The sequence below is a fragment of the Rhinatrema bivittatum genome, chromosome 6 (assembly GCF_901001135.1).
Source record: "Rhinatrema bivittatum chromosome 6, aRhiBiv1.1, whole genome shotgun sequence".
Taxonomy (NCBI): domain Eukaryota; kingdom Metazoa; phylum Chordata; class Amphibia; order Gymnophiona; family Rhinatrematidae; genus Rhinatrema; species Rhinatrema bivittatum.
The window spans coordinates 238830191-238851257 of record NC_042620.1 but is presented as its reverse complement, the minus strand read 5'-3'; the positions used below and the strand labels follow the sequence as shown (position 1 = coordinate 238851257).

The following is a 21067-nucleotide window of genomic DNA, read 5'->3' as shown; positions in this document are numbered from 1 at the left end:
GTAGGAAGTTCCTGTGCTGCAATGCATCCCAGCCTTCCCCAGGTCCCTCCTAGTCCGATCCAATTAAGGAGTGGACTGGGAGGGAACTTTCCCACCCCCTTATCTAACCTTCCTTCCCCTTCCCTTCTCTTCCCCACTCCCTAAACCTACCCTATCTTATTTTTTTATTTTTCAAGTTGCTGCTCCTCTGCAGCAGTAGTAGCTTCCGGTAGTTTGCCAGCACGTGCTTCCCCGGCACAGCGGCAAATGGCCACTGTACCGGCGCCTCCAGCCCCGCCCCTTCCCCTTTATCTGGGCCCGGCCCTTCAGCGCGTAACAGGGGATTACGCGCGTGGCCAGGCTCCTTTAAAGATGCACACAGTGTGCGCAAGGCCCAGCCACACGCGGCTCCCCCCATTTTTTACGGGCACGGGGTGAATAAAAATTCAGCACTAAGTTTTTGATTGCATATAAAAAAAATAAAAAATTGTGGATACTAACATGGCTGATGATTAAAAGGAATGCAAAGAAGGTGTTTTTTTCACCGGTAGTGTCTATTATGATGGCCTTATAAATGAGGTAAATGGCATATAAAGATAAGGCATTTATGTGAAGTTTTGTTTTGAGATATAGTGTTACATTTCTTCACATTTTGGCCACTAACTGCATTAAAAACATTTTTTTTAAAGAAAGCTTTATATTAATCTTAACTTGGATTATATCTTTTAGCATGATGTTTTATGGCTCATGTTTTAACTTTTAAGCCTTTGATCAATAGTGATCTAGTTTACAGATTTTATACTTATTTATTATACGCAATGTATTATTATTGTTTTAGCTACTTGTTTTTATCATCTTAATTTGGACTGTGTATGTTGATCTGTAAGACATTTGAGGCTAAGGCAATAAATACATTTCAGCAGCTATAGCAGAAGACAATGAGAAGAGGAATTGAAGAAGGAAAACAGGACTTCAGGGCCCTATCGAACTTCCTGCTCATTCATGGATTTCATCTTTGGAGAGACCATTGAATATTGGACTGGAGGACATATGGCAGGCTATAATGACATTGGAACAAACTATGAATATGAACTTAGATGATTTTACCACTTCTTAGAGACTATTAAAGGACAGGTATTATCCTTGGAGACCAAAGTTGTGAGGCATTTGTAGAGGATTTATGTTCTGGAATCTCGGAATATCGTTTTAAATGATTTTAAGATGGCTTTCATTCAAGATAGTTTCCTAGTACAATTTAAATTTGAAATGTTTGAAAATCAACGGAGATTTCTCAACTTAATACACTTAATACACATAATACACTTAATACACATATTACACATAATACACTTAATACACATTACACATTGGTCCTTAGGACCAATGTGTAATGTTTGGGGAAAGTTGAGAGCTATTAAGTTGAGAGCTATTAAGTTGAGAGCTATTAAGTTGAGAAATCTCAGTTGATTTTCAAACATTTCAAATTTAAGGACCTATTTAAGAAATATATGGTTGAGGTCTTGCATATTTCAGAGAATGCAGTCCCTCCTCTGAATAGAGTTTTCTATCTACCATTTAAGAAATGAGAGGAAGGGGTTACCATTACCCTATGGACACTACTCAGGTATCCACAGATAGTTTGGATATTTCTTCTTTTCTTGATCAATTAAAGAAGTGTCACAACATGCTACTTTGCTGATTTTCTTTGTTTTCTGAGACAGATAAAGATTTTATATTGAAACTTTTCTTTCTATAAAAGGATAGTTTGTTCATGGATCATATTTGGTTGTTTCCAGACATATATAAACAGATGCAGAACAGGAGACGGTTATTTCTTTAGATGCAACATGTGAAAATTTGGGAGGGGATTTCTTTTTTAGGTATTCCTTTAAATGTTGAGTTAAAATTTCATACATACACATACATATAAATATATTGATCAAGTCAGTTAAGATCTTTTTTGGTTAAAAGAAGTGTTATGATTCCTGCTTCAGTCCCAGAGGATGTCCATTAATTGGCTGGAATTCTTTGGCTTATGTATGTCTTTCAGTGTCTTTTCCCCAATATATGGTGGGGTTATTTATTTTCTTTGTTATTCTAGTTCCCCATATTTCTGGATTCCCTCCTTCTTTGGGAAGCTTAATCGAGGATATTACAGTGATGGATTTATTGAATTTTTTGTTTGATCTGTATGTATATCCATCTTTTCTGTTCAGGCACTGTTTTGTTTGTGTTTAAAATTTCTAAGAGGTCCATATTAAGCTGCTATCCAGCTGAGCTAGTTAGCCAGATAAACATATCCAGCTAACTTAGCCAGGATATTCAGCGGCACAGCTGTGCTGCTGAATATACTCAGCAATCTATAAGTTTAGCTAGATAAATTTAGGACAATTATCTGGCGCGACCAGAGTTAGCAAGATAATATATCCAGCTAACTGAATTGCCAGATAACTTTTCCAGCTAACTCAACTCCTCCCAGTTACACCTCCTCCCCACCTACCACTTTGCTGGATAAGTAGTTATCCAGCTAAGTGGCGGCCGCTGATCACGGGCAAATAGCACTGGTCTACAGCAAAAATGCTTCCAAATTGAATGTAGTCAAACTTCACTAAGTCTGGGACACTGAGTACAAAAATGATGCTTAAAATTGTTGATTTGCTTTAGTTTTCAAGATATATTACTAGGTCAGTATATATGACCTTTGACTTGGGAATTGCAGAGGATAAGTGAGTTAAGAAGGGAAAGGATCTCAGATTAAACCAAAAATGACTGTTGAATCAAGGAAGATTTTGATACCACACTTCCACATCAAGCTGGGTTGATGAATTTCGTGAAGGCCATGGACAAAACTAAAGCAGCCTTCAAGTACTTTGGTGCTAAATTTCCAAGGTTAAGTGAAGCTAAGATAAAGTAAGGTGTCTTTGTTGGCCCTCAGATTCGTGAAATTTTTCAAGATGAAGCATTTAACCGTGCATTGCGTAGCAAGGAAGAGACAGTATGGAAAACCTTCTCGTTAGTGATATTACATTTTCTTAGAGACAAGGCAGACAACTATAAGAAGTTGGTGGAAAACCTCCTTAAGGCATACAAAAGCCTTAGCTGTAACATGTCACTAAAGAAATATTTTTTGCGCTCTCATCTAGATTTTTTTCCAACAGACTGCAGAGCAGTGTGCAATGACATGGCGAGCATTTTCATCAAGACATTGCAGCAGTGGAAAAAAACTGTATCATGGTAAATGGAGCCCATCAATGCTTACAGACTATTGCTGGACAGGGATAAGAGATGTTCCATTTAATAAATTCAAGAGACAAGCCAAGAAGAGCCAAGTAACCACTGAAAAAGAACTAAACTATATATATATATAGACCTAAATACACTCCGAAGGAGTGAGACAAAGCACTATTATGAATGGATATGGTAACAATTTAAAAAATACATCTTTATTAACATTAGTACAAATCAGATAAAATATTAGAAGACCTAAGCCTTTCCAAATGTATTGCAGCAAATAGCCATGCATAAATACTTGTGTGGATGAGTAATTTGACCACAAAATAAAATATAAATGTTTCCCTATTACAACCAAATCAGATCAAAGGCATTCACTACAATACTATTCCAGTATAAATGAACACGTCACCATGCTAATACAATGCCTCATTTTGGTTTCTCATTCACATGGAAGGTATGGGAGGAAGACGACGCAAAAGTAATTCTAGCAGTTTTTTAATCCAATCTCTTGACGGGCAGCCGCCCTTCTAATAGGTGTTCAGTGTTTAATTTTTCCTGGCGCTTTTTCCTGATGTGGACATTTTTCATAAAAACATAAGAAATTGCCATACTGGATCAGACCATCAAGCCCAGCATCCTGTTTCCAACAGTGGCCAATCCAGGCTATAAATACCTGGCAAGTACCCAAAAACTAAGTATATCCCAAGCTACTGATGCTAGTAATAGCAGTGGCTATTTTCCTTTACATAAGCTGTTAAGTTCAAGATGCTGTTTATATCTTCCCGTTGTGATTTCCTCTGAGGCAGTATCTGCACCTTGGATTACACACATACATTTAGCACTTTTTGTGCCTTCTTGGTTTCTGAAGGGTACGAATTTATCTAGAAGCTTCAACTGATGTAATGAGCCTGTTGGCATTTTAAATCTAGTTGAATATGTCACTCCTCCTGCTCTACTACTATAGAAACTGATCAATATGATGTAAAACAATTACAATTCAACAAAAACATCATATATGGAAACTTGAAATTTTTTGATGAAATGAGCGGGAATCTCATAAGATAGTAAACCACAATAGCTATTTAAAGCTTTGAACAGTCTACTGCATCGAGACTGTAAAATTTTTTTAAATCATTGATTCCCGTTCATTATATTAGATGTGGGACAGCTTGGCTTTTAATTTGTTTCATGTCTTCATAATATCGAACCGTTTTTTTGGGGGGGGGGGGGGGGGATTTGCTTTCCCATGAATTTTATAAATTTTGTTTTTAATATATATATACAGAGAGCAACCACTCTTTCATGCAAAAGACACCGCTTCAAAAACAGGCTTGAGCTACTGCTCTACTTGGGAGTCAACGCTCCACTACTGCTCTGCTTAGGAGCCACCGCTCCGCTTTGCCCAACACGGCTCATGTTTCGTAAATAATACTTCCTCAGGGGCCTGTAGTAATTAACATGAATTATCTGAAATAGAAAAAACCCACAGTGTCTCTCGTATAATGCTCATTAAGTATCTCAACAATAATAAATGTTCTTTTGAAATTGCATACGGTCCTTGTGATGTGGCAGGGTTCTGTGTCCTCCTCTCCGGTACAACGTTTCCCTTAAGGATCCACCATTTTGTTCATTTACCTGCTTGTTTTATAGGTTTAGCCTCACTTCAGTTTCTACCAATCATGAACAGCCTGGTGTGAGCCAATCAAAAACAAGTTACACTTCAAATGAGGGACAGCCATTCTACACAATCATTCATGCCATGGGGTGTATAGGCAGATAATTTAAATATCCACCACTGTTCTCTATAATTGAGGTAGCTCTGGCATGAGTGGAGCCTCATAAGATTTTTTTGGTATCCAATACATCAGGGTTCCCCCCCAAGGAAGCCATATTTGGCGAAACAAGGGCCTTGTTGGGGCATTTGACATCACACCCAGGAGGAACACGCTTATGTGATATTCTCTTGTAGATTATTTAATAAATGTACCATTGGTTGCATCTATGAATGTACCAAGTTTTTTTTGTTGTACTTGACCTGGAATTAGTGTTTTTCAGTTAGTATCTGTGACGTTACCACTTTTGAAAACAGTTACCATCTGTGTGGTTTGTATGTTTTTTGATGTTTATAACGTTGTATTAACATGTGTTGCGCATCCCGTCCACGCTTGGCCCGTGCCCGGGCCTGCTTACCTTGCTAAGTCCTCCGTGGGTCCCGGGTCGACCTCCCCAGCAGCAGCTGTGAATCCAGCTAGGCCTCGGCATCCTGCAGCGGTGGTCGCGGGCCTTCTCCTTCCAGCCAGGCCTCATGGCGGGGCTCGGCATCCTCCTCGGTGTCGGCCCCGCCCCTAGGCGCGCACGCGCATACCGCCCAGCCTTTTAAAGGGCCGGGGCGGATCCCAGCTCCATCTGGCGCGCCCTGATTAGTCTTAGCATATAAGGAAGTTCCCACAGTCACTTCCTTGCCTTGGCAATCGGGTCAATCACATCATGATTTCTAGTTTGCCTATGCATTCCAATCAGTGTTCCAGTCTCGTTCCAGTCTCCTCATCTCCCCAGGTAATACCTCTCAGACTGTCTTCTTGGACTGACCTTGGCCTGTTCTTGATTATGTTGATCACTGCCTGCCTCTGACCTTCTGCCTGTTCTACAACCACATCTGCACGCTGCCTGGAACTGACCTCTGCCTGAACTCGACCACGTCTGACTGTCTCCTGGAACCTGACCTCTGCTTTTGCTGACTACCCACAGCCTGACTCCTGGTATTTGACCCCTGCTTGCCTATCCACAGACTGATCACTGGCTCTGACCCTTGCCACGCTTCCTTAATTCTGGCCTTGATCTTTGCAATACATTCAGAGACTATATTTTGGCCTTCTTAGGCACCCCGGACTTCTGGCCTGAATATTGATCGCGCACCCTTGACTGTGGCGGGCACACCCCTGAACTTTATATCAAGGAGATCCTGCAAGGCCCACCTAAGACCAGGCGGCCCGGGTACCCAAGGGCTCAGCCCGAGGGAACCCGGGGTTGCTAGTGGCAAAGCGCCAGCTAGCCTGTCTCCTCCTGTGCTCCGCCTCCTGGTGGCAGGTGCTCTCTGTGTCCAACCAGGGAGCCTACCAATCCTGCACTAGGCCAAGGGTCCACCTCCTGGCACAACAACATGGTGATGTGTTTATTTATACTGTAATAGTATTATAATGAATGCTTTTGCTCTGATTTGATTGTAATAGGGAGACATTTATATTTTATTTTGTGGTCAAATTACTCATCCACACAAGTATTTATGCATGGGTATTTGATGCAATACATTTATAAAGGCTTAGGCGTTCTAATATTTTATCTGATTTGTTAATAAAGTTGTATTTTTTTTAATTGTTACCATATCCATTCATCATAGTGCTTTGTCTCACTCCTTCAGAGCATATTTGGGTCTGTTTGTCGAGCACCTTAAAACCACTACATATTACCTAATTTTCTATATCTGTGTGTACACACACACACATATATATATATATATATATATACACACACACACACACATTTCTTATAGGGGAACTGTTCCCCCATAAGAAAGGCAAAAAAGGTTAAGGCTGTTCAGCTTGGAGAAGAGATGGCTGAAGGGGGATATGATGATAGAAGTCTAGAATGGGTTAATGTAAATCAGTTGCTTACTCTTTCAGATAATAAAAGGACTAAAAGGCACACCATGAAGTTAGCAAGTAACACATTTAAAAGAAATCAACAAAAATTATTTTTCACTCGATGCATTATTAAGCTCTGGAATTCATTGCCAGAGGATGTAGTTAAGGCAGTTAGTTTAACTGGTTTAAAAAAGTTTTGTAAATGTTCCTGGAGGAGAAGTCCATAAACTCCTATTAATCAAGTTGAATTAGGAAATAGCCACTGCTTATTACCAGCATGGGATCTATTTAAAGCTTGAGTACTTGTATCCTGGATTGACCATTGTTGGAAACAGGATGCTGTGCTTGATGGATCCTGGTCTGACCCAGTATGGCAACTCTTTATGTTCTTATAGTAACTTTCAAATGCAATGTATTTTAAAAAGGGCACTTGAATATGAAGTATCTCTTTCATCTATTTTTCCATTAAATAAATCTTACAGCTTCCTAGAAGAAAATTCATACAGCATGGTACCAAACTTCAGCTCCCCCTCCAACCAACAAGGAACAAATAAGTGCATAATCTCATGGCGCTTTGATGGTATGAAAACCAGGCAAGTTGACATGTGAGTGAAAATATAAAGCAAGCCCATTCAGCAACATGTGTACTAGGCCTGAGAGAAGCTCCTCTGTCATAGAAGAGATGATCATATTGTATCCATACCTTCTTGGGCAGGAGAAAGCAAAAACGGAGCTCAACATTCAAATTTAAATCTCTGCCAAACCACAGGGGTCACTAGGCTTGCTCAGCCTGTAATACAAGCCTACCGGCTACCAAGCATCAAGTTGCAGCCACAATATTTTTTTTTCATACTACAATTATAATACATTTCTATATAATTTATCCATACTTAAAGGAGAGAATATGTGGAGTAATTTGTTTTGCTGTGCAAAGCTGGACATATGTTTAGGTTTATGGGTAGCAAACTAAGAGAGATTAGCCTCTGGGTCGGTGTGTTAGATGGATGAATGACCAACATTTGCACAATTGAACAGCTGTTGAATGATATTAATTGGCTGCAAGAAATAAACAGGTTTTGCATATGTAAGCCAAACAGAATGATCTGAGTTTTATACAGAGCTAGAATAAGGAAATGCCACTACTATAATTAAGACTTGAGGAGGGGTGTATGGAAACATAGAATTAACAGTATATGAAGCCTCAGAATGGAAGAGAAGGCACAACCTCAGGAAAATACTCATTTTACATCTCTGTGTGATGTTATTTAATTAAAAAAAATAGTATGAGGTATAATCTCTAAATGGCAATCATGAAAAACATTTTTTTCAGAATTCTCTCTGTTAAAATTAATCAAACAACAAGAAAAAAGCACCTCAGAGATTATCTCCTTCTCAGGCAGTGCACACCCTCTCATAGAAACATAGAATATGATGGCAGATGCACAAATCGAATGGCTCAGTGACAGTGCTGCATGCAACCATGTGAGTGAGCCAGATTTGACTTCTGGGCCAGCTGGAAGTGGGGATGCTGCAAAGACAGCATTCACAGGCCTTCAGAAGAGGGAGTCTCATCCATTGCTCAGTGGTGAAACCGACTGGCCAAATTCACAGCCTGTGTTAGCTGGTTTTCTGCATGAATCAGTCTATTGCCCCTGGCCAAAGATTGTCACTTCAGTGTTTGGAATAGTGGAACAGTTAGGGGGAAAAGCCAGGTAGCTGCAAATGAAGGCTCAGGGTGGCAAGGCCCAAGAGGCCAATTCTAATTGAGTGGTGGAGATAAACTGAATGATCAACGGTGTTCATCATAAAGCATATGGGGATAACAAAGATCTAAATACCTACACCCTGGAGAAAAAAGTAGATATGAGACATTTACTATAAATGCTCTTAAGGAATAAATGTTCGAGCTTCTTTCAATGGAAAGAAGGTGCTGAAAAGAGGGTGAAAGTGGGTAGACGCAAGCGCATTCTAATGAAATATTTCTTTACAGACATGGTGGATGCATAGAATATACTCCCCATAGAGGTGCTGGAGACAAGGACAGTATTGGAATTTAAGGGAGCATGAGACAAGTTCGAAGAATCTGAGGGAAAGGAAAGGACTATAAAGCTGTGCAAATGTGGATGAACAGTCTAGATGGGCAATATGGACTTTAGCTGCTGTCATGTTCTGATTGAAAGCTCAAAGGCACAAGAGAAATTGCTAGACCAAAACAAAATGAGAATAGAGGAACAGATGTGGACTTTAAGGCCCATCCAATCTCCTTTATTCTGCAATACCATAGAGCGGTTTATCTTTGGCTTTCCCTTCATAACTTATTCCATGCCTTTTGGAATTCTGTTTTTGCCTCCATTGAAAGAAATATAGAATGTTGTGTATTGAAAGCTTAAAGGTAGATTTTAAGAGCCGCGCGCAGGCACAAATGTGCGTGCATTTGGTGGCACGCGCCCATGGACGTACTAATTTTATAACATGCGCATGTTATAAAATCGGCTAGCCATGTGTACATGCGTGCACATTTTTATATTGACGGACGCATGTGCACACAAACCCCATCTCGAGAGCATAAAGGGGGGAATTTTAGTACATACGTGCAGCAATGCAATAGGCCTATTTCCCAGTTCCCCTGCCAGCAAAGGCACAGACTTCCTAAACCCCCCAACTAGCCTCCCCCCCTAAAACCTCACCGACAAACTTTTTTTTTTCCTTACACGCTGGCCATAGCAGAAGCAAGTTACACGCGTGTGAAAACCCAGCATGTGCTAGAGCGTGTAACTAACTTCATGGGTGCAGTCCCAGCCCGCCCATGCCCTGCCCTTTTTCACTAAACCAATTTTTTGTTCATACTGGGAGATACATGCATGGCCGCTGGTCTTCTAAAATCCACACGGCATGCATGCAGCTGTCACGCACACACCACCTGGTTTTGACACACGCCTTTTAAAATCTACCTTTTAATATTGCCTCAGTGGGAAACGAGACAAGATGGTTGTAGCAGGTTCCGACTGAAAACTAGATCTCCTGGACCTTCCTCTTTTCTTTTTGGCTTGGCATGATGGCAAAAGGAAAAGTTACACAGCACCTATTTGGCAGTGCACCCCCTCCCACTCTGGGATCTGTTAGATGCCTTTATTCTGCCTCACGTGCAACCTGGAGCCAGCAATGGAGATACACAGGAGGAGTTTTAGCAATGCAGACCTCCTCGGGACAGAAATCACTCCAAGGATGCTTCCCACCCTCCAAATAGCAACACTGGCATCTCTGCTCCGTCTTTATCAACTCCCACTTTCCAAATTGGTTCCACGACATGACAGCCAGAGCAGCCATCTTGCCAGTTAATCCTGCTGAAGTGGGCGGTATCGACTCGTGGAAGCGAAGACCAACTGATAGATCCGTTTAGGACTGAGGAGATGACCACCGAGGGGATATACAGGTATGTCTCTCTCTTCCTGGGAGGCAAGGGGAACCAGAGTCCCAGAGCTGTTCCTTCCCAAGGTGAGGTTCAGCTGCTTCCCAGGAAAATAGTATGCTGGCCATTTGGTTAATTGCCTCTCAGATGGAAGGCATGTTTTAACAACAATATTCATCAGCTGTGCCAGTTTACACAAGAAGCTACACTTTTAAGTTCAGCAGACAGGACTGCAAACTTAAGAGGGTAAAAATGGGGGGGGGGGGGGGGGGGGGTTTAGATTTCTGCCTGTTAAGTCAAAATATGTTCTGGTGAACCTAAAAATATGTGGAGGCTGATGCTTTGCACATACAGTCACCAACAGGCTTAAGCAAAACCAGCTCACACCGCTGTTAGGCCGGTGCACAGGCCCCACCCCTTAAGGATCCAGATTAATTCTAAATGGCTGGACACAATACCATTGTGGCAACTGGATGGCTAGTGAACAAAGCTGAGTTGAGCCATTGATCTTGGACAGCTCCATAAGTGCTCATACCTACAAAATTGGGTAAAGCTTCCTATAAGAATATTGTGGATGTTTTGTTGAACGTATGGTGAAGTTTGTCTAATTGTAAAGTCCAAATATATATAAAAAAAAAAAAGCAAAACCTCATTAATAAGTTTAAGTGAACCACCCAAAGCTGGTCTTACATCTATTTTTTTTTCTTATGCTTACACATTTTCCTTAGTTATGGACTTGGCTCTTAATATTAACACTAGTTTTATATTTTCCTTCAAACAGTTCACCTGGTTAGAATTTGAAATTTATTTTTTTTTTACAATACTGGTTTACTGATAAAATATATAAAACAGTTGAATGTTTTATACTTCATGTAATATTCCTAATAATTCTATTTGGAAATGAGCTGCTGGATTTGGCTACAGTGTTCATTCTATTTTGATAGCCAATGCTAAAAATAGATGTTAGCAAGCCAAGCTCTACACAATCTTTTCATCCACCTAAATTTTAAGACACTTGTGACTAGTGGGATATTCTTTTCACCCAGTCAGTGAAAATGAGAGACTCTTTTGAAGGCTCTCATTGTAGTCAACTCTTTATATCACTACAGGAGGACCAACATCAGGTGATGTTTTAGTGATGGTCTAGGGTGTTGGGGGTCAGTTTTAGATGCACAGTGAGATGTACAAAGACCACAGTACCCATCAGTGAAGACTTGAAGTGAGGAAAGTCACACAGTACTATTTCTACACTGGGCTCTAGCTTTGTCTCAAACATCATGACTGGAGAAAGCAAGGCACCACTCATTACCTAGTAAATATCATCCCTAGGGCAAAGAAGGTTGGTAACAGCATTAGACTAGTCAGGATAGAGGGAAAAATGAAGAGAGCAAATTAGAGATAAAAAAAAAACCTGCTCCATAGCTTTCCAGACCTCAAACTGGGCAAAGATTCACTTTCCAACAGGATGGCACCCCTAAGTACACAGGCACCACCATGCAGGAGTGGCTTTGGCGCAAATCTGTTAATGTGCAATAGGCCAGCTGGAGCCTGGACTTGAACATCACTGGGGAGACCTGAAAATAGCTGTACAAAGCTTCCCATCCAACCTGCCAGAGCTTGAGAAGCACTGCAAAGAATGGGGAGGGGGAAAAAAAATACCCAACTCGATGTGCCCAGATTGTAACTTGAGGCTATAAATGCTGCAAAAGGTGCCACACACATTCTGAGTAAAGCATCTGAATACTTATGGAGGTGTGATTTTTTAGATTTGCACAAGTTTTTACAAATGGGATTTTGCTTTGTTACTATAGCCTATTATATGTAGATTAAGGAAAAAATGCATATTATCCACTTTAGAAGACTAATAACAAAATGTGGAAGGGGTCCAGTTTGAATGCATTCTCTATACTTCATGCAGACATTCAACTAATAAAGCATAGGAAAATGGATAATCATATACTATATTAAAAGTTTGAAAATTTTTTTACTGAGTAAAACCCATTTAAATACTTCTTCACACTGCTTAGGTTAAGAAACAATTCCCAAATGTAATCCACTTTGAAGTACCTGTGAAGCAAAATAAACCTAACCTCAATTTTTTGGCAAAGGAACTATTTTCTCTACCTAAGAAACAGCTCTTGGTGAAGAAACATTCAAATGGATTTTGGCCTTGTCAAGGTTTTAAGCATGTTTCTGTAACTTCAGACTTTTAAAAAGGTTTTTGCATTTAGCTTTTGAGATGTTATATGATTATAGCCCATTATGGAATTTTGTTTTAGAAAAAAAAAAAAAAAAAAAAAAGATTGCCACTACCATTCCAGAAATGGTCAGCACATTGTATAGATTTTGGAGAACCTGATTCAGATGAGGGTTAATAAATAGGGACATAGTTTAAAGTTGCTTACTGTAGATTTGTAACTGCTTTCTCCTTTGTTTTGAATGCAGGAGGTAGAAAGGCCATGGCTGTATTAAGTTGGGGGGGGGGGGGGGGGCTGTTTGCTGTTAGTCCCAAGCTAGAAACATTTAATTTTATTCATTAAAATCTGCTGTAACCAAAGTTTGAGAGTTCAGTTCTAGTGCAGGTTTGTAAGATAATTGAGTTAGAATGAAGTATTAGGATTAATAGGCTCTAATTTTCCATGATTGCATTGAAATCTTATTTTCATTCTAAGGTCACTGATGAAGGGGGGTCTGCTTCTGGGAAAGAAAAAGCTTCCCCCACAATAGGTGTTACCTTGCATTATTTGAAGACAAACACAAGTGCAGCATTGGCTTCTGAAGTTACAGGAGGAGCCATGCCAAGTGGTTTCATAATCAAATAAAAGAAAAAAAGGGGGTAAGGGCAACACAATGCCTACCTACATGAAAACTGTATCCATCTCTAAAAAAACACAGCAGTACTGGGAAATGAGATGTTACACCTCATTAAGCAAAACGAACATTTTCAGTTCCCTTTTCCAAAACCTTACAGGGAAAGGAATCAAAATTGCTATTTGACTCAGTTAAAAAAAAAAAAAAAAAGACACTTATTACCTATTTAAATATTCTGCAACTGGTGAGCATAGTTCTTGTCTTACAAAAAAAAAAAAAGGTTAAGAGAATCACCTCTGGCTAAAATTCAAAGTAAAAATGGCTCGGTTACATTTTTAATACTGCAATAGAGGTTATCCTCTTTTCCATTAGTACCTAGAAGCCTAAAGGCTCTGCAGGATTATGCTATCTCCCCCCTCCCCCAAAATTAACACTGCCTAGGCTGGTGCCCCAGACATGCCAAAACACTTGTTAATTTCTGCATCATTAGCCTCTGAACACAGAAATCCCCTTTAACAGTAGACCACCCTATTTATAAACAAGTGCTATATGAATTTTTATGGTTAATACTAGGCTTAATCCAGAAAGCTAGCTAGGAAAGTTTGGTGCAGTGATGAGATGCTTGTTCTTTACCTTATTAAAAAAAATAATGCAGAGAGACTGAAAGAGGGATGCACCTGTGGCAAAAGGTTGTGTTTAAAAAGTAGCTCTAAGGCAATGGTTGCCAGAATATGAAAGTGTTCACACAAAAAAAAAAAAAAAAAAAAAAAAAGGGTTACTCTTCACCTCACTGCTTCAGAAAATTGCTTCTCAGGTTTTATACCAATACCTCTCAGGTACTGCACCTGCTTTAAAAAAGTAGCAATGCACCCTTGCCTATAATTTTGGTATTAATATGTAATTAAATGCTTTGTAATAACATAAAGGTAATATGTGGCATAGAATAACTCACTGTTTATTCCCACTATACATTGCCCTTGCTAAAAATCTGAGCTTTTAGCCATTAGGCTGTTACAAGTTAAGCATCAAAGCCTCAACCCTTGCTACCATCCAGATATATGAATGTAATGGATTATAGCAATATTGTATCTTTATAGGTCACATTTTAAAGACTAGTTATATGGCTTTAGCCAAGAGCACACCATAAGTCACAGCAATAAGGCTCAGCTATTTGCATCACCTACAAGCATAGGTAGGACAATTCCCTACATCATGCTGTAGCTTAGGTAGCTCTTAACATTAAAGTCCACTCTCTGATTAAAGCAGAGTAATTCCTTTACTTGGACTACCCATTAAAAAGTTAGTAAAAAAAAATATAATAATATGCTTGCCACAATTTTTAACATGGAGAAAGTCCCTTGAGAAGGGCTGCCTAGATATTGAGATTAACACAAATCTTGAAAAAAAAAAAAACAGGAAAAAAAAAATTGACAGTTTATTCCAAGATACAGTGTACACTTAATATCAAAGAAATGCATTAACCCCCCCATATTAAACATTTAGCATGTAACTAACCTTAGCTAGTACTACAGAAAGCTAGGAGCATCAGGGATGAAGGTCTTACGGTTTACAGATGGATACCGTGCAATTTTCCTCCTACTAAGCTAATCAAAATTGCATCGTGATCCACCCGACAACAGCAAAACAGGAGTACTTAAAGGGTAAAGAACAATATAAGACAACAGACGACAAGTCTTCCTTTCCTCCACAGGCCGGGACAAGTGCAATACTCTTGATCATAACTACAAGTAATGCAACAAATCCCCACCCATGGAGGAGCCAGTATGGAACTGCCCCAGCTGAGCCTTAAAGTATGCACAACCCCCAGACCTTTAGCTTGGTGGCTCATGCACTGCCACAGTCAGTTTTGCATGGATTTGCACAGCAACTGAATTAAGCTGAATGCAAACCAGCAAAACTGATTGTAACACTGCTTCCAGTTTTTTTTTTGGAGTTGCATTTTACCTGACAGTACTGTAAGTGCCCACATTACAGTAGGTCAGATTAACAGCTACCTGCACTATGAGCACTTTGGTACTGCAATGGCAGCCACATTAAAGTTTACACTTTATGCATAATCTCTGTATGTAGCTACTGCATCCAAGGCACATACAATAAAACTCCAGGTTCAAGAAGCTGGGTATTACTGCCACGAAAAATGACTAGGTTTGTTGCATTGCAAAAGTTAACAAAAAGGAAATCCACCATTGATGGAATCTATGAAGTCACTTGTGCCAGAAGGAGCATTCAGGGCAGTAGATTCCAGACTACTTCACTAACTGCACTAGATGCACCTTAACACAAGAGACAACTAGGAAGATAGAAGTTTGCTGCCTTGAGACAGGTGTCCTGCAAGACTTAAATTGCCATAGTAAAGCTGCAAGTGCTTCCATTGCAGTAGGGACTGAATGCTACCTGCACTGTAAGCACTTTTGCACAACTAAGGCATCCACTATCAATGATCTTCAGTTGCTTTTCCCCCCAAAGAGAAGGGTAAAGTTGGGAGGATCTTGTGTTAACTGCTGCCTTAGCATTAAAACCTGAAAAAAAAAAAAAGACACTTTTAACATAATGAATGTTACCCACAAAATCAATTTGCTTAATTGGACATTTTACAAATTTAATCAGTTTCAGTCCAATCAGTGAAATGTGGAAGTTCTACCGTGTAAAAGAGCCAATATATTTTAAAAAAATGAGTCTGTAGTTTAGTGAATCTTGACATTTTAAACTATGATTGGGACAGCTAATTAAGAATATTCATATAGCAATTTAAGTTAATCACAGTAGCAGATATACATTTCTTGGAATAAATTTGGCCTCTGTGAAAGTTTTTACCTACAAGTCCTATATTGAGACAAACAAATGAAAAAAAACTCGTCTCCTGTTTTGTATACTCAACGGAGAGAACCATTAATTATTAACTCCCCAGGCCAAACCGCCTACAAAGTTATTTGAGAAATTCATTGGCGCGATCCATGTTTTCAGTTTCTAGATGAGATTTGTTAAATCAACGTCTACGATCTACATTACCTAATGTAGAGGGCACGGGCACATAAAACGCAAATATAAAACTACCCTCCTCCCCACCTCAGGGAAGCCACGCTTGGAAGGCTATAGAAAGCATTACAAATAGGCATAATTGCATCACAGTCTGGTATTCAAATAGTTTCACCAAAATCTTTCAAAGAAAATGAGAATAGTGAAAGAGTGCCGAGTGGAGACTAGCTAGCGGCAACAGGGACCTTATCTATAGCCTCTCCATGTTGCATCGAATGCTGGCCTCTTCCCATTTACCTCTTACAGACATTACTTGTTACACGCTTCCTCCGTATTTCCCTCAGTAACACAGAGAAATCCAGAATGTTATGAGGTCGAACTTATTTAAACCCTACAGCTTAAAAAAAAAAGTTCCCCCAAACATTTCCTCTTGATCTTTTGGACTTACAATTGTCTGCGCCAGCCTTGAGCACCATGCGCCCCGTCCCCTCGTGCTGAGATTAAAGAGAAAGGCGCCAGGCATTGTGGGAAACAGAGTCCCCCCTATTCAAATTTCCAAAACCGCGCCAAACTCGGCCTGTCCCCCTCCCCCATTAAACTCACCATAAAGGAGTCAGCATGGTTGTTTCCTACACAGCTAGGAGTTTAGGGAAATTCCTACCCCCTCCTAAATGCACATTTTGATTTAAAACCATACCAGCTACATGCTATTCGATTTTTTAAAAAGTTATCTATATCATTCTAGTTCACTACCAGATTTATATGCTAAGTTAGTCCACAGTTTTATAGTTATATTTTGTTTTACATATTTAATCTGAAGATTCTACTTAAGTTTCTTGATGCCGGAACACTACGAGGGCGGCGGAAGGTTAGTTTACCTATAAACATGTTTTAATGACGAAGTTGTTACTTAAATCACATCAAAAGCATATAGCCTTAGAAATATAAGACAAAAGCAGCAAAAGACAAACGTTTAACTTCAAGGGACCTCCAATTACTTCACCGTTTTGAAGAGTTACATTACACGAACCAGTTTTTATCTAGTTTGAAAAATGCCGCATGGTCCGCGAGATACTGGAAGAAAAAAAAAAACTACAAGTCCCACATTGCCAAGATAGAGTGCACAGGCGCAATGGCAACAAACACTGAAACACTTCCAAGGCCTGAAGAAGTGAACCAATCTTAACCCCCTAGCGCCATGTGCTCCCATCCCTTTTCCTCCTCTATACATTTTACACTCTCCCGGATCCCACGCACGGAACGCTCAGTTCCCCTCGGGTGAAAAGCCTGGTTCGGTATTTCCGTACAGAAACCCGGAGCCAGACAAACAAACGCAACAACTCCCCACAATCCCTAAGAAAGTCCTTCCCGAGGACCTCGCAAGTTCGTTTGACACAAGACAAAAGGGATCCCCTTACACGAGTCAGAAACGCTGTGTGCGTGCATTTTAAATATAAAAATGAGCGTCATAAGCCGCGCAGCCTCTCCTCTTCGAACGGAGGAGGAGGCGGCGGCATTACAGCTCCCCGTAGCCGCAGAGCCCACCCGCGGGCGCCATGTGAGCTCCGGAGGGCAGCTACCGCCACCACCGCTGCGGAGCCCAGCAGCCACCCGCCGGCTGCGCGAGCGGTACCTTCCAAGCGCGCTCTCTCGCCCACTCCTACAGGTGGGCTCTGCTCTACCCCCCTCCCGCGAAACGCGCACACCGAGCGCTCGTCAGCGGCTGCGCTCGCCATCGCAGCGCCTTCTTCTTCCTACTGCGCAACGAGCAGTCCCGAAGCAGCATGCGGATCCATGGCTGCTGCAGCAGCAGCAGTGTCTTTTACCTTCCTCCCGGGGAAAGAAGCAGGGAAGAGGGTGGAGGTGGGGGCAAGATAGAGAGAAGCGCGCTCCTTCTGACCTACGGAGGGAAGAAAAAAAAACACACACACACACACAATCAGAAAGATAAACACGTTGCTTGTGGTCGGAGCGAAAAGCTGGAGGAAAATAGGGTATTACAAAAGTGGCGCGAAGACAATATCATGTGATCCAACCCCAGGGCGTCTCCTTTGCTTTACCAACCAGCGAAACAAGACCCAGAAATAAAGGGGCAAAAAAAAAAAAAAAAAAAAGTACATCCGCTCCTGCAATTAGCATAATTAATCGTGTCCTGCAGCTGCAGGAAAGCTTTCTGCAAAAATATTGTGTGTGATTGCACTGAATTTTTAAAATACTATTAGGAAAATTAATCTTTTATTTGAACCGAATGATCATTCTTGCTATACTGATGGGACGGGAGTGCATACAGATGAACAATTTCCCTTCGCAAAATTTGTAAACAGAATTCGGATTTCGGACTCTACTTAGATTATTTCAGCCTTTTTTTTAATATGAGTATAAAGAAAATGTTTACAGACATTTTGATTTGTGAAAACGAGGGACTAACCTAAATTAATCTTTTAAGTGTGGAATTAAGGATCAACAAACAAGTAGGTGTTAGCTTTTTATGGACTCTTAATTCCACACATCCAAGTGGACTAACGCGGCAACCACAGTTCTTTTAAGTGTAGCAGTTTGTAATGTATAACAATGTCAATTAGCAAACTCATGTGAACCATGAAAAAAACCTGTAGATCTCAATTAGGTGGGTACTGCCCCGATTTGAGGGAACTAAAACGACGAAGCACGATATAGGTGCTTATTTATCCGCTCATTGTGTCATAGTACATTCATTCACTGAACTATTATAAAATACCTGCTTAAAATATAGTGGAAAAGCAGAAAGTTATCACTTTGACGAAGGGTAATAGCTTTTCTTCTCGTGCGCGTTCAAAAGATATAATACGTTCAAAATTCGGGCTTACTTTTAGATTTGGGAAATATTGAGAACAAAGAGTTTCCCCAGAAAAAAAAAATGCGATCCGAGTAAGCAAGAGCTAAAAGTACAGCACGTGATCGGCCCCTGCTTTTAAAAGCTGTGGTCATGCTGAGGCTAAAAGCTAAAAGCCTGTGACCCTTGAACCTCTCCTCCGGCAAAAAAAAACCCTTCCCCCCCCCCTCCCCACTTCATCCCCGGGCTAGCATAGCCATAGCCATAAACAGGAGCAGGCACCAGGCACAGCCATTGTGAGAACAACAATGCAAGTCGCCCCTCAGTGACATAAAGAAGCCGTGGCTGGCAGACCCCTACACATTAACATGCCCACTGTGAGGTTCATGATAGGAACATTTGATCATAGTCTGCCCTAGACATTATGGTCTGAAAATGAGTGGCATTTACACACACTATTTTTATTTTTGGCTTCTGTTGTAAAAAGTTTACCTTTATAAAAATGAAACTTCCAATGCCTCGAATCTGTTGTTGATCAGCTTCCAAACCAGAGCTGTGTGGTCTTTAAGCTTTTATTCATGCTTCGAGAGCCACGAACTCTGACGTCAAAAGAACGTGGTGTAATATTTTGGAATTTCTGGAAAACATAGTTCCCAAAGAACTTCACTTAAGTTTAGTGTTGGGATGAAGCGAAATTCTGCACTGCAGTAATACATTGTTTTATTTGTGTCTTGGATATCTATGAGGTGCCTTAGATTGGTTTCAGCCATCTGTATTGATCATTTACTTTAAATTGATCATTTTAGCTAAATGAAAAGTGACAGGTGCAATTTAACCATAACTAAGTCCCAAGGACACAAAAAGGAATAACCAGCATAGAAGCAAGAGTGGGCCTTTTGTTATTTGTTTACTCTATTTCTTTTTGGCCCAAGTTTAAGTTTCTCGATCTCTTTTTTTTTCCTGTGAATTTTGTGATGCTGCTGTACTTTTCATTGTCTCTGAGTGTGTATGTGATAGGTTTACAACAATGTAAATGTGGCAGAAAAAACATTTCTAACATGTGATGGCCATAATCTGTCAGATATCTTTCAAAGGCTGTTTTGTTATTTGAACCACCAGCTCTCAACATTTGGGGCACTTTTACTGCCTGAACTTGTGTGGGGTTAGAAATCACTACTTTGAAACATAATAGGAATATTTTGTAGATGAGCTTTCAAAAATAACATCACTTGTCTTATTTTAAAATGTAAGTACTCTATTAACAACAAAAGTGTAAGAACTTGGTTTTGCACATGTGGCAACCAGGCTGAAATATTATATTATTAAAAATACACACTGCAAGCCACTTTTGAAATAGCTACTTTATTTTTGATATGGTAATTCTTATCATAGCTGTGTTTTTAATATGCATTTACTTTTTAATCACATCCGAGATTATGCACATTGCAGCAATGCATGTAGTTTATCAAAACATTTTAAACTGCATAGTTAAAATTCATTAATTCTTAAAGTGTTAAGATTAAAGGTTCAGAAAGAGAAAAGTCTTTACAAGAAGACCCATAATACAATGCAAAGTTTATATGTGCATGGGGAGCAGGGTTTATGCTATAAAGAAACATTTTAAAAAACTATTCTAATATGTTGTACCCTAGCTTGAGTGAATTTCTGGATCAAAAAAGTGACTAATAAATCAAATAATTAAAAATAGATGCAATCTCAATTATAATGAAACATTTGGAAATTTGTGGTTTAAAATATAACAGTATGAGATTTGCATTCTTTCATTTGGATATTCATCTAATACAAATAATTATTCTGCTCAAATAAAACTTGGAAGGGCTACATATCTAAAATGAAGTAACAATACTTCTTGAATAATGTACGTGTAAAGCATTTGTAATTGATTCTCTACCAAATGACAAATACAGAATCCTTTCCAAAATTACAACTGACAATAGAGAGACAAATATTACACATGTTAATTTGTACAGGGGCGATATAAGAGTGAAACCTTCCCGTTACGTAAGTTATTAAATAGCCAACAGAAAAATGTGACAGTAAGGTGATTTTTTTTTATTGTTATAAAATAGACCAGCAATGTTGAGAATAAAAGTTAAAATGATAAATTTAGTAGTTGCTGTGAAGGCAAGTGTGCCAAGGGTAGCAATCTCTTAGAGCAAAGAA

General features: G+C 39.8%; 1 long non-coding RNA gene across 1 annotated transcript; it reads right to left on the bottom strand.

Moving 5' to 3' along the window:
- Positions 1-15537: 15537 nt before the first annotated feature.
- Positions 15538-18122, bottom strand: LOC115093513. Its single transcript, XR_003857331.1, has 3 exons — positions 18073-18122; positions 17898-17971; positions 15538-15614 (listed from the first exon to the last, which is right to left on the bottom strand). It is a non-coding gene; the product is annotated as an uncharacterized LOC115093513 (long non-coding RNA).
- Positions 18123-21067: the final 2945 nt, after the last annotated feature.